This window comes from Wolffia australiana, chromosome 7, assembly GCF_029677425.1.
Source record: "Wolffia australiana isolate 7733 chromosome 7, ASM2967742v1".
Taxonomy (NCBI): Eukaryota; Viridiplantae; Streptophyta; class Magnoliopsida; order Alismatales; family Araceae; genus Wolffia; species Wolffia australiana.
This window is the reverse complement of record NC_135841.1, coordinates 7,445,277-7,457,559: the sequence shown is the minus strand read 5'-3', so window position 1 is coordinate 7,457,559 and position 12,283 is coordinate 7,445,277. Positions and strand designations below refer to the sequence as shown.

The 12,283-nt window shown below is 38.0% G+C and overlaps 1 long non-coding RNA gene across 1 annotated transcript; it reads right to left on the bottom strand.

Annotated features, from left to right (window-relative positions):
• Positions 1–6,958: 6,958 nt before the first annotated feature.
• Positions 6,959–8,150, bottom strand: LOC144705663 (uncharacterized). The gene is made up of 2 exons (XR_013582076.1): positions 7,341–8,150; positions 6,959–7,207 (listed from the first exon to the last, which is right to left on the bottom strand). It is a non-coding gene; the product is annotated as an uncharacterized LOC144705663 (long non-coding RNA).
• Between the last annotated feature and the right edge of the window lie 4,133 nt (positions 8,151–12,283).

Below are 12,283 nucleotides of genomic sequence, written 5' to 3'. Positions count from 1 at the left end.
AGCTATGGATTCTGAAATCCAATCCATGTACACCAACCAAGTTTGGAACTTGGTGACATTCCAAAAGGTAAGACACCCATTGGATGTAAATGGATCTTCAAGAAGAAGATTGGTGTAGATGGATCCGTTGAGACTTATAAGGCCCGGCTAGTTGCGAAGGGTATCGTCAAAGGCAAGGAATTGACTATGGCGAAACCTTCTCTCCGTGGCAATGATTAAGTCGTCACGGATACTTCTTGCAATAGCTGCATACTATGATTATGAGGTATGGCAAATGGATGTCAAAACAACTTTCCTTAATGGAGACCTAGAAGAGGAAGTGTATATGACACAACCTGAAGGTTACACATCCAAGTCCCATCCAAACAAAGTATGTCATTTGCGTAAGTCCATTTATGGACTCAAACAAGCTTCAAGAAGCTGGAACAAGAAATTTGATCATGCGATCAAGACCTTCGACTTCATTCAGAATGGAGATGAACCTTGTGTGTACAAGAAGACTAGTGGGAGCTCCATTACTTTCTTGGTATTATATGTAGATGATATTCTTATCATTGGGAATGATAAAGTGATGTTGAATTCAGTGAAATCATGGTTGTCTAAGAACTTCTCCATGAAAGATCTGGGAGAAGCAACATATGTATTGGGAATACGGATCTATAGAGATAGATCAAGGAAGTTGCTTGGATTAACACAATCCATGTACATAGACACGATAGTCAAAAGGTTTGGCTTGTCGAATTCCAAAGGCGGGTATCTACCAATACGCCATGGAGTTAAATTATCCAAAAGGGATTGTCCAAACAATCCTGAAGAGATAAAAGCATCTGAATCAATTCCTTATGCTTCGGCTATAGGATCGATTATGTATGCCATGTTATGTACACGACCAGATGTAGCATATGCTCTAAGTGTTACGAGCAGGTTTCAATCTAATCCAGGTTTCAAACATTGGATTACAGTCAAGAATATTCTTAAGTATTTGAGAAATACAAAGAATGATTTTCTTGTTTATGGAGGAGGTGAACTCAAAGTTCAAGGATTCACCGACTCTAGCTTCCAGTCTGATCCAGATGACTCTAAGTCAACATCTGGATTCATTTTCATGTTGAATGGAGGAGTTGTTTGTTGGAAGAGTTCCAAACAACCAACAGTTGCTGATTCAACTACAGAGCGGAGTATATAGCGGCTGTTGAGGCGGCTAAGGAAGCGGTATGGTTAAAGAAATTTGTTTCTGACCTAGGTGTGGTTCCTTCAATAGAAGAACCCATTCCTTTATTGTGTGACAACAATGGGCGATTGCACAATCAAAGGATCCAAGGTCTGGACCAAGATCAAGACATGTCTTGAGACGCTTCCATCTCATTCGTGAGATCATAGAGAGAAAGGACATAGTCATACAAAGGTTGACACATCTGACAATGTGGCAGATCCATACCAAGCCAATGACGAAGAACGTGCTAGGCAGGCATAGAAGATCTATGGGTCTCAAATGCAAACCTGATTGGTTTTAGTCAAGTGGGAGATTGTAAGAATTGGTGGCCTAAAGAGCCAATCAAAGTACATTCTTGAGTTTATAGTTAATTCTATCGAGACTCTTGTTTTCATTATTTCTATATTGTACATATATGATTAATGAAGTCCCAGGTAATGTCCATATGTTTGAGTGAATTATGAAGAGTTCATAATTTAGGGATCACTAGACTCAAAGGACATTAACCTAAACAATCCCATTCGAAGGAAGTCTAGTAAGGGACACTAGATATTCCGGAAGAGTGGTGACATCTTTCATGATCACTTGGATGATGATAATGGCGTTCCCAATAGCCATTTGTGTGATGACACTAATGATGGATGTCAGGTGCTTCTTGGTAAGAAGAAGTTCACTGTATTGATCCGTATGAATCACCTGGATGGTTAAACATCTAAGTCAACCAGGAAGATTCATGTTGTCATAGTATCAATGGTCCTTTGACCTAAGGTATCAAAGATATCTTGTGATGAAAGTTGTGCTTTGATCATGTTGACAAAGGCTTCTATTTAGAGGCCGGTATAAATATGATTGGGCACTTCTAGAGTATCATGGAGGTAATTGAATAGCGATTAGGAATCATTCAACCCGATGAATAGAAGTTATGGTCTTACTAATAGATTGCAGTGAATCTCTGGCCAGAGTAATAAAGGAGATTCCAATGATGTGATTCATTGGAGATCTCTTATGCAATCATATTAAAATTGATTCATATGATTGGGATTTGACTGAACCACCATATCCCAGATATCAATCATGAGATCATTAATGAATGAAGGACTATATTGATATGGTATTGATAACAGAAAGGTTTTCATGAAGCAAAATGCATGGATGAAATTCATTTGTCTTCTAGGCCAATGCAAGTGAAGCTTGTCCTTATGGCATGGCAGGAGACTCAACTAACCAATTAGGTTAAATTGGTCAAGGTCAATTAAATTATAAGTGAGTTATGAATTTAATTGACTGGTAAAGTTGATTGGATGATCATCAACTATTAGAGTCATTAAACTAGAATGATAAGTGAACCTATAGGGTCACACACATAAGATCTTATGAGGTGAAGTTATAATTAATTGATGGCATAATGGAAATTAATGCCAAAGGACATGTGGAGAGCCCTATTTAAGGAAATGTGGGCCCTGGGCACAAGCAACCAACTCTAGGTCGAATTTGGTTCTCTCTCTCATCTTTTCTCATCCCCTTCCTCTCCTACTCACTTGGAATTGGAAGAATTCCAAAGAGCATGCAAAGGAGAAAAAGGAGGGGTCAAAGAGAAGGATCTGTGAGAGCACCAGTGAACTCACCTCCAAGGGAAGATCGTGTGGATACCGGTAGAGGCCAAACACAAGGGAGGCTCAAAAGTCCATCATCTTCTTCAAGAGGAAAGCTTCTTGGATCAACTTCAACCATTTCATCATTACCAATGGCAATGGTATGTTATTTATTTGCTTTATGATGGAAATGTGTTTCATACAATCATACTATGAATAGATGATTGTAATCCAGTTGAGTTTGAGGTTCAAGAAAAAGTTTCAAACCCCTAGAACTCATAAGAGAATCATAGAACGCTTCCGCTTAAGTCAAGTTTTTGACCAAGTTAGATATCAGATTTCTTTCAATTGGTATCAGAGCATGAAAGTAGACATCACAAGCTTTCCAAAACATCCAAGATCATCAAATTTGGATTAAAATTGGAGGAGTTATGATCATTTGAATTGTTGTGGCAAAAATGGCGCGCTTGGCGCGCGCTGCGCGCGGCCTGGCGCACGCTGCGCGCGGCCTGGCGCGCGCTGCGCGCGCAAGTGGTGCGCGCATGCGCGCAAGGTAACCGCCAAGGTGGCGGTTACCGCGACGTGTCATAAGATGACACGTCGCTTAGTGGGGCCCGCACGCTCCAATAAAAAAAAAACCGTTTTTTTTTTAAATTTTAAAGGGACGTGGGCCCCACCGGTTATATTAAAATAACCTCCACCATGCCACGTCATGTCCGCGTGGATGACGGTCATTCGCGGACAATGACGTGGCATGGTGCCACATGGACAGATGATGTGGACGGTGCCACATCATCGAAACCCTAAATTTCAAAAAAAAAGGAAGGGGAATGTTCTTCCCCAAATTGGGGATTCGATCCCCGATCAAGATTGATCGTTAATATTTTTTTTTGTTTTGTTTTGATTAATCCTTTTGAAGGATTAGTCGATTGAATCTGATTCAATCGATGAAATCAAAAAAAAAAAAAAATAATAATGGATCGCGGGATTAAAATCCCGCGATTTATGTTCTTCCATCCGGAAGAACATTGACGGCGGATCGAATGTCTCTTTCCAATTTATCCATTCTGATCTCTGGCTCAACTACTTTGACGTCAATGATTCCTCCATGCTGTGGACTTGCATGTCGGCGGGTGTTAGAAAAACGTTGACGATATGTCCAATCTTCCACTAACTTTTCCATAAGTTTCATGGATTCATCTGCATGAGTGTCAAGAAACATTATTCCACTAGATATATCTACTAGGTGTCGCTCCTAAAAAAATTGAACGGATTCATGAGATAGAATTCCATGATGTGGGCACTTCCTAGTAAGTGACATAAATCTTTACCATGCCTGTCCAAGGGTGTCAGTTCCTTGATAGAAATCTCTAATAGCCTTCCTAATTGAAGTGGTCTTTCTATAAGAATAGAATTTCTTTAAAAAACTAGATTGCATCTCACTCCATGATTGAAATTCTTGACCTATTCCTTTGAACCACTCTTTGGCCCTATCTTTTAAAGCAAATTAAAATAGCCTGAGTTTGAGAATTTCCTGAGGAACACCTGCATAACTATAAGCAGAACATATCTGGTTATACTCTTCTAAAAACTCATAAGGCTCCTCATTAAATCGTCCATAAAATGTTGGTAATTGATTGATCATATTCGGGTCAATTCTAACGTTAACATTTTCAGGTAAAGGAGCAGAAATTTTAGTGTAAGGTTCACTCTCTGCAGGATCAGAATACTCTCTCAATCTCATTCTTCTCATTCCTTGTTCAGCTCTACAATTTTGGTTATCCTCCGTTATCTCACAGATTTGTTGATTTTCCCCTTCGGTGCTTTCAAAAAATTATCAACGCTAGGACTTCTACTGATTGTCTCAAGGTTCACCAGATAGGGATTTAAGGACCTCCTACAGTTCTTGCAATGTCAATCACACAAATAGGAAGACAATCAGCTTAGATGAACAAGAAAAATCAAATATAAGATAGTGAGAAATGACAATTTTTGCAATTTCCACTATGCATTTTAAATTCCCAAAAATAAATGCAGAATTGAAATTCAATTCAAGAATGTATATAGAAATTTTTATCACTCTAGAACAGAATATTCCTGATGAATTATTTAAAATTCAAACTGTGCCTCCCCGGCAACAGCGCCAATTGATAAGCCTAAAAATGCATGTAAATATGTCGTTGATTTGACATTTAGACTTATACAATAAAATTTATGAATACCCTTAATCAATAAATATAGAATATAGAGAAAGCAAGGGGTCGAACTGCAGGAGGCAGCAAGTAAATTTTATCCAATTTTAATGAATTAATTCAAAGATGAATTAATTTTGCAATTAATAAACGTTAATCATGCTTAATAATGTTTTCAATCAATCAAAATCAAGTAAAAACTTAATTTTGATTTTAAATATTCGGTCAAAAAACTCAAGATAGAATTATTTCAATTATAAGATCAGATTAATTCGGATTATTAATTTCCCAATTATTATAAAAGTTTAAGACAATTTTTATGAATTAAAATGGGGAATTTAATAATCAAGAAAGGATTTTTAAATTGGACTTCAAGAGGAATGAATTTTTGAATCAAATTTTGTTTTTAGGTTTTTTATATATTAAATTAAATTTCCAAACAATAAAAATTGAAATCTAGAGAGAGAAACTAGACAAATTAACCTAGAGAGAGAAAGTGAAGAAACTGGGGAAAAGGTGAAATCCGACGCTAAATTAAAAATCTAATAATACAGAAATATTCCAAATTAATGTAGAATCAAAAGAGTAAAAACCAGATCTCGAATCAGAATCAAGATGCAGTGCTAATTTCATTCAAAACCACTTCTAGGGCATGTGCATTTCGCCCATGCCTTGGCGTTTCAGAATCGTTCAAGATGAAGGTTAAAATACAAATCAGAAACTTACAGATTTGAGTGCAGAATCAAGAATTGTCGACTTCCAAAGCAACTCTTGTGTCCTTCCTAGCCAAATCCTTCGAGAGAGCTAGAAAAAGTGATTTTTGCTCTTTTCCAGACCTCTATTTAAAGATCCAACCGTAGGGATTGTAGAGGGGGAAAAGACAAACATGCAGCCCAACCAGACGGCTAGAGCTCAAGATATCACCATTTTACTGCAGATTAATCTAGGCCGTAGGATCATTTCATTATATAGAAAAACCGATTTTTCTGATTGGCTGAGCCTCTTTTTCCTTGTTTTCGCCGCCCTTGGATCGCGTGTCGACACGTGGTTGTCCGCATCCGCCGCACACAATGATTTGAATGCGATTCCTGTATTTAAATGGCTATAAAAATGCCACGTCGTCCCCTTCTCTTTATTTTTTCTTAAAAAAAACACAAAACGACAAAAGCAGACGCAATATTTGATTTTTTTAACCCACGTGTGTCAGTTGCCGTGTGCATTTAATGCACGCGGCTAACCGATTGTGGCTTTCATAATTAAAAGCGCGCCGTAATTTTTTATTCTTTAACACACGTGCATCAGTTAGCGTGTGCATTAAATGCATGCAGCTAACCGATTCATGTACAAAGAATCATCATATAAAGCGTGTGTTGGTTGTCGCGTGCATTTAATGCATGCGGCTAACCGACGAGGTATTTATTAAAAAATGAAAACATACCTTTGTCGCCGCCTGTGCCACGTTAATTGTTGAATAAATCATTTGCTCATTATGGCATCGCGATTCGCGATGCCACAATGAGCTAATCATTCAATAATTCTGACGCTTCTAATCATTCGCCGAATTTTCGGGCGAATGACGTGGATGCCACCTATTTAATAGAAAATTCATTTTTAAATATTAAATAAATTAATAAATATCAATTCTTTTAATTCGAACGTCATTTCTTGACTAAATAATGGTCAGAAAATTATAAACAAATATGGAAAAATTCCAGAAATATTAGAAAACCCCTTACCAACCTTTAGCCAAGTAGTTAGGGCCCTTTAAAAAATATTTATTCAATGAAATGAGGTTAATTACCATGTAAAAAAATGATAAAAAATTAGAGATAATACTAAAATCAAAGTATAAGTTATTTATCTTCATTTTAATATGATAACATGCAAATATGGTCATTAAAGCACATAACTATAATGTAAAATTCATCAATTAATCCTGTTAATTTGCAATTTATCAATGATAAACACAAAATGCAATGTTAATGACGTGGAATATTAAGATTATTCGAGAAAAATAATAACGAGAAGCACATTGATTGTCGATGATCCGAGACATAGATCAACTATACGACACGATACGGGTTTCATCTTAATCAAGGTTCCAATGATCAACGTAAATGGTTCAAAAGACGATGAGTGGGGAACGTCTGGTCCAAGAGCGTCCACACCATCAACATACTCAATCAGGCCCGACACCGTCAAGAAATTCTCTGAAAAAAAACAGATATGGTGTCTAATCCTATAATTCTCGTAAGATTCTCTCTCATAGCAGCAGAGTAGTCGGTAATCGGCACTCAAAGAGATAAATAACATTGTAAAATGAGAAGGAAGAGGGAATGTGACCTGGACTCGTCGTTCCAGTAACACAGTAGATCGTTCCAAGAGCTTCTGCTAAGTAGAATGGCCGGCCGATCGTCTTCGAATCCGATTGTAGTTGTGCTATCAGGGCTCTCAGCTTCTTCAGGAAAATAGCCACAATAGAATCCTCTATGACTCTGATTCAGCAGTTAATTCAATGTTTAGAACGCCTTCATCGTCCCTCCATTCACCCCATCCGATGATCGTTTGAACTTCCAAGGGAGAAGAGGCCCAAGCAAACCCAACGACGTAAGGCAAGGGCAATGGGAAATCCGACGACTTGGACTCCAAAAGGGTGCGTTTGCGGCGCTTATAGCACTTGGAAATTCTGAGATCGGCGACCAGGAGGATGAAATGTGGAGAAATATGAGGATAATTAACACCTGAGGAAGTTTTGGAGGTATGGAGAAATGCAATCGACGGCCGAATGACAGAAAATAATGAGTCCACAAGTGCAGGTTCAGTAGAATTGAGGAGCAAGCAGTTGAGAGAAAAAAAGAAAAGATGCTGAGAAATAGGAAAATGAGCGGCAAGGTGCTGTCCGATGATGGAATTAAGAAACTTTGATTCCTCTGAATCGATCTAACCAGAGGGGAACATGACAAAACAGGCTCCTTCTTCAGGATGCTTTTCTTCTTCGGTATTCCAACAAATTGACGACTCAACAGTGATAACTTCTAAGTTGAAGACAAAATCTGTTCGAGGACGGTTCCGTTTGAAGCTGATGGACGGGGCTTGAATTTGAGCAGCTAAGTCACCGACTGATTCGTTCACGGTTGATCAGATTCCCAGAGATACAGAGAGGTTCAATTCGGCGAATGTCGACGCAGAGGATCTGGCGATTGTCAACTCTCAACACTGGGAAATAGATGAGATGTTGCTTCTTCTTCCTCCTCGATGGTTTCTTCTTCAACAACAGGGTAGAGCGATGAACAACCAAAATTAGTTGCCAACAACATAAACGAGATCTGGAATTTTGAAATTTCAACCATAACTTTATCCCTCCACATCTACTCTTCTATTCTTCTATTGGGGAAGTGGCAGTTGTGGGAAGGTGGCCCTATTGGGCTCTTAAGGGAGAGCCTATTGGGCTTTCCTTAAGAGGACTCTTTAGGAGAAGAGAAACCCAACATGGTTCTCTTCCCCTAAAGAAGACACTAAATCAAATACAAAGAACAGAAACATTCAGGAGGCTGGTACTCGCGCAGGAGGGAACTCCCGTCAGTCCAACAACAATGAAAACATAAAACCATAAAATTTTGCACCCAGACATTGGACACGTAGCGAGACGACGATGCCCCTCATCAAACCTGATAGTGGAACTGTGGATTCTTCACGTCGGCTCGGGTTCCACGACTGGGCTGGCGACGGGTGGGGCCGGAGTCAGCGGGATGGTCCTCCATCATCCTCCTAGGGTAGGAAGAACTCAGCTCTGACGAGTTGAAGCTAAGGATATCTTCAATGGGTTGGACGAGCTCTGGTCGATGCTGAAGAAGTTTCGCTTCGAAGATCCACGTGTCATCTGAAGAAGGTCGATTGTGCCAGTGCACTAGGAACTTGCGATCCATCCGCTCCTCTGTAGTGTTAATTACCTCCTCCAGTACCGACCAAACGTGCTTATGCTTCATTAAAAGCATGCCGCAACTTTTTATTCTTTAACACACGTGCGTCGGTTAGAGCGTGCATTAAATGCACGCGGCTAACTGTTTCACATGCAAAGAATCATCATATGAAACATGTGTCGGTTGCCGCGTGTATTTAATGCATGTGGTTAACCGATGAGGTATTTATTAAAAAAATGAAAACATACCTTTGTCGCCTCCCGTGCCATGTTAGCTGTTGAACAAATCATTTGCTCATTATGGCATCGTGATTCGCAATGCCACAATGAGCTAATCATTGAATAATTCTGTCGCTTCCAATCATTGGCCCTAATTTTTGGGCGAATGACGTGGATGCCACCTATTTAATAGAAAATTCATTTTAAATATTAAATAAATTAATAAATATCAAATCTTTTAATTCGAAAGTCATATCTTGACTAAATAATGGTCAGAAAATTATAAACAAATATGGAAAATTTCCAGAAAAATTAGAAAAACCCTTATCAACCTTTAGCCAAGTATTTAGAGCCCTGTAAAAATATTTCTTCAATGAAATGAGGTTAACTACCATGTTAAAAAATGATAAAAAATTAGAAATAATAGTAAAATCAAAGTATAACTTATTTATCTTCATTTTAATATGATAACATGCAAATATGGTCATTAAAGCACATAAATATAATGTAAAATTCATCAATTAATCCTGTTAATTTGCAAGTTATCATACCTCCCCACTTAAATCATTGCTAGTCCCTTAGAAATGTACCATTATTCCTTTAGATGACTTCTTCATCCATCAATCCTCATTCATCTGCATGAAGTGTTAGAATTATAAATAACATGCTCAAACAAAACTCCCCTCGACAATTTGGATTCTACCTCGTCAGGAATATGGGTACCATCCCTCTTGGTTTTGGGTAGAGCTAATGAAATGAGATAGAAAGAAGTACTTGTCTCCAGATATTACACTATGATCCAAAAGGTTCCTCACTGCACTCTTCAAGTGGTGGACCTTTCCCCTCTCATATAAAGGCCACTCTCTTCCGGGTAGCGACTACTTATTGTTAAATTTCTCCACTAAGTTTCCTCCTACTATACGATAAAATCTAGAAATTCTTCGCCTCCCAGTTAGCACATAATATCAAATATTGTGATGGCATGGTAAGAGAATAAGAATGAACGAAAGATAGAACACTCAAAGGGGAAGAGATGAATTTTGAATGAAAGGTTCCATCAAGGATATATCATTTCAGGTTGCCTTCTCCCAAGACTTAGATGAATGAGAAAGAAATATAAAGAAAGAAATCATGTGTGATGCCCTCAATACATTCAATAACTTGAAACAAAATTAATGTACTAACAATGGCTATCACAAAAATCCCCCTTTTTTTTTTTAATTCCTCAGATTTTGCTTGAACTTGAGGACCTTCTCTTTTTTTTTGTAAGGGGTAAAGAACATACTAAAACATTGTGAAAGAGAAAAGAGAATAGAATTATCATTGACTCTAATGAGGGCAGTATGCAAAATCATTGAAAAGAAGAAGAGGTAATAAGAAATTGGAGAGCGAAATTAGACAGAAATGGTGATAGAGATGGGATAAAGGTGATCCCATGGAAAGGAAGATAGAATGGCTTCGGAGATGGCTACCATCCATGAAAGGCATATGGCATATGGTATAACAAATAGGATGGAAAAATGGAATGGCATATAGAATGGCATAGTGGAATGGCATATGGAATGGCATAGTGGAATGGCAAGGTAGATGGAGAATCAAGAAAAGGAAATTCTGTGCTTAAAGACCTGGAGAAATGCCTATCTTCCACCCTAAAGTAAGATTGACTCAATGAAAGAATAAAAACATTCGAGTAGGATCGGCTCAGTGAATGGTGGCGCACTAGGGGTCCTCAATTCACTCAACTCTCTACCATTTTGAGTCATAGTGCTTCAATCCTTTGATTTTCCTACCCCCTACACACCCACTAGATACCCTAGCCATTCAGAAATTGACTCCCACATCATCCAAAATCAAGGTTTGTTTTATTCTTGCATGATCATGATCCGCTATATAAAGCCAAACTTCCCTACATATATAATTCGAATTCATGGATGAAGAAGGTCTCCTAAAGGTGGGTTTTCAATTATACATGGAATTTATATGACAAAAACCAAACAAAGGCTTGCACTCCTAAGCACATGAAATGTTCTCCCCCCCCCCCACTAAAATTTGCAATGTCCTCAATGGATCACAAATATAATTCAGAAATTCAGAATTGCAAGCATGTGTAGGCGTGATCTTTGAAGAACTTACTAATGGTGAGCCGACATCTCGTTATGTGTGTGACTTGTACTTCTTATTCTTCTTTATTCCTGGAAAAAACTACAAACTGAAAACAAAACAAACAAAAATTAAAGCTAGGAATGTAGGTTAATTCCCACTATTTGGAAAATGAAAATGCAATAAAGAGAAAAGTTTTAGAATCCAAATCCTAAGTTTGTGCTTCCTGTTCGGTGGTTGCGATCGGTTTTAACAATATTGTTGCTGTGGGTTGTGATAAATTTTCTGCTTCCACATTCGGCTTTAATCGCATGCCATTCACTGTGAACTCCTTCCCTGTCTTAGGATAAAAAATCAAAACTGCTACATTATCATATATGTCAATAATTGTAAATGGTCCATCTCATCTTGATTTTAACTTCCCTAGAAAAAGTTTCAACCTTGAATTATAAAGCCATACCTTTAGATGTTTCTGAAAATGTTTGCGGTTAATGTTCTTGTCATGAAAATGCTTCATCCTAGCTTTATAAATTCTTGAATTTTTATAAGCTTCATTCCTCAGCTCCTGGAGTTCGTGCATCTGCAATAAACGTTGTTTTCCTGCTGCATCTAAAGAGACATTAAGTTTTTTAATAGCCCAATAAGCTCTATGTTCTATTTCCACCGGAAGATGACATGCTTTACCGAAAACAACCCTATAAGGAGACATCCTAAGGGTGTTTTGTAAGCAGTTCTATACGCCCAAAGTGCATCATACAACCTACTTGACCAATCCTTCCCATCAGACTGAATAATCTTTTTAATAATCTTCTTAATCTCTCTATTTGAATTCTCAATTTGACCATTGGCTTGTGGATGATATGGGGTAGTGATTCTATGTTGAACCCCATATTCTTTTAGCATGGTCCTGAATTATGAATTTATGTTGAACCCCATACCACTTCTAGGGCATGTGCATTTCGCCCATGCCTTGGCGTTTAAGAATCGTTCAAGATGAAGGTTGAAATATAAATCAGAAACTTACAGATTTGAGTGCAGAATCAAGAAC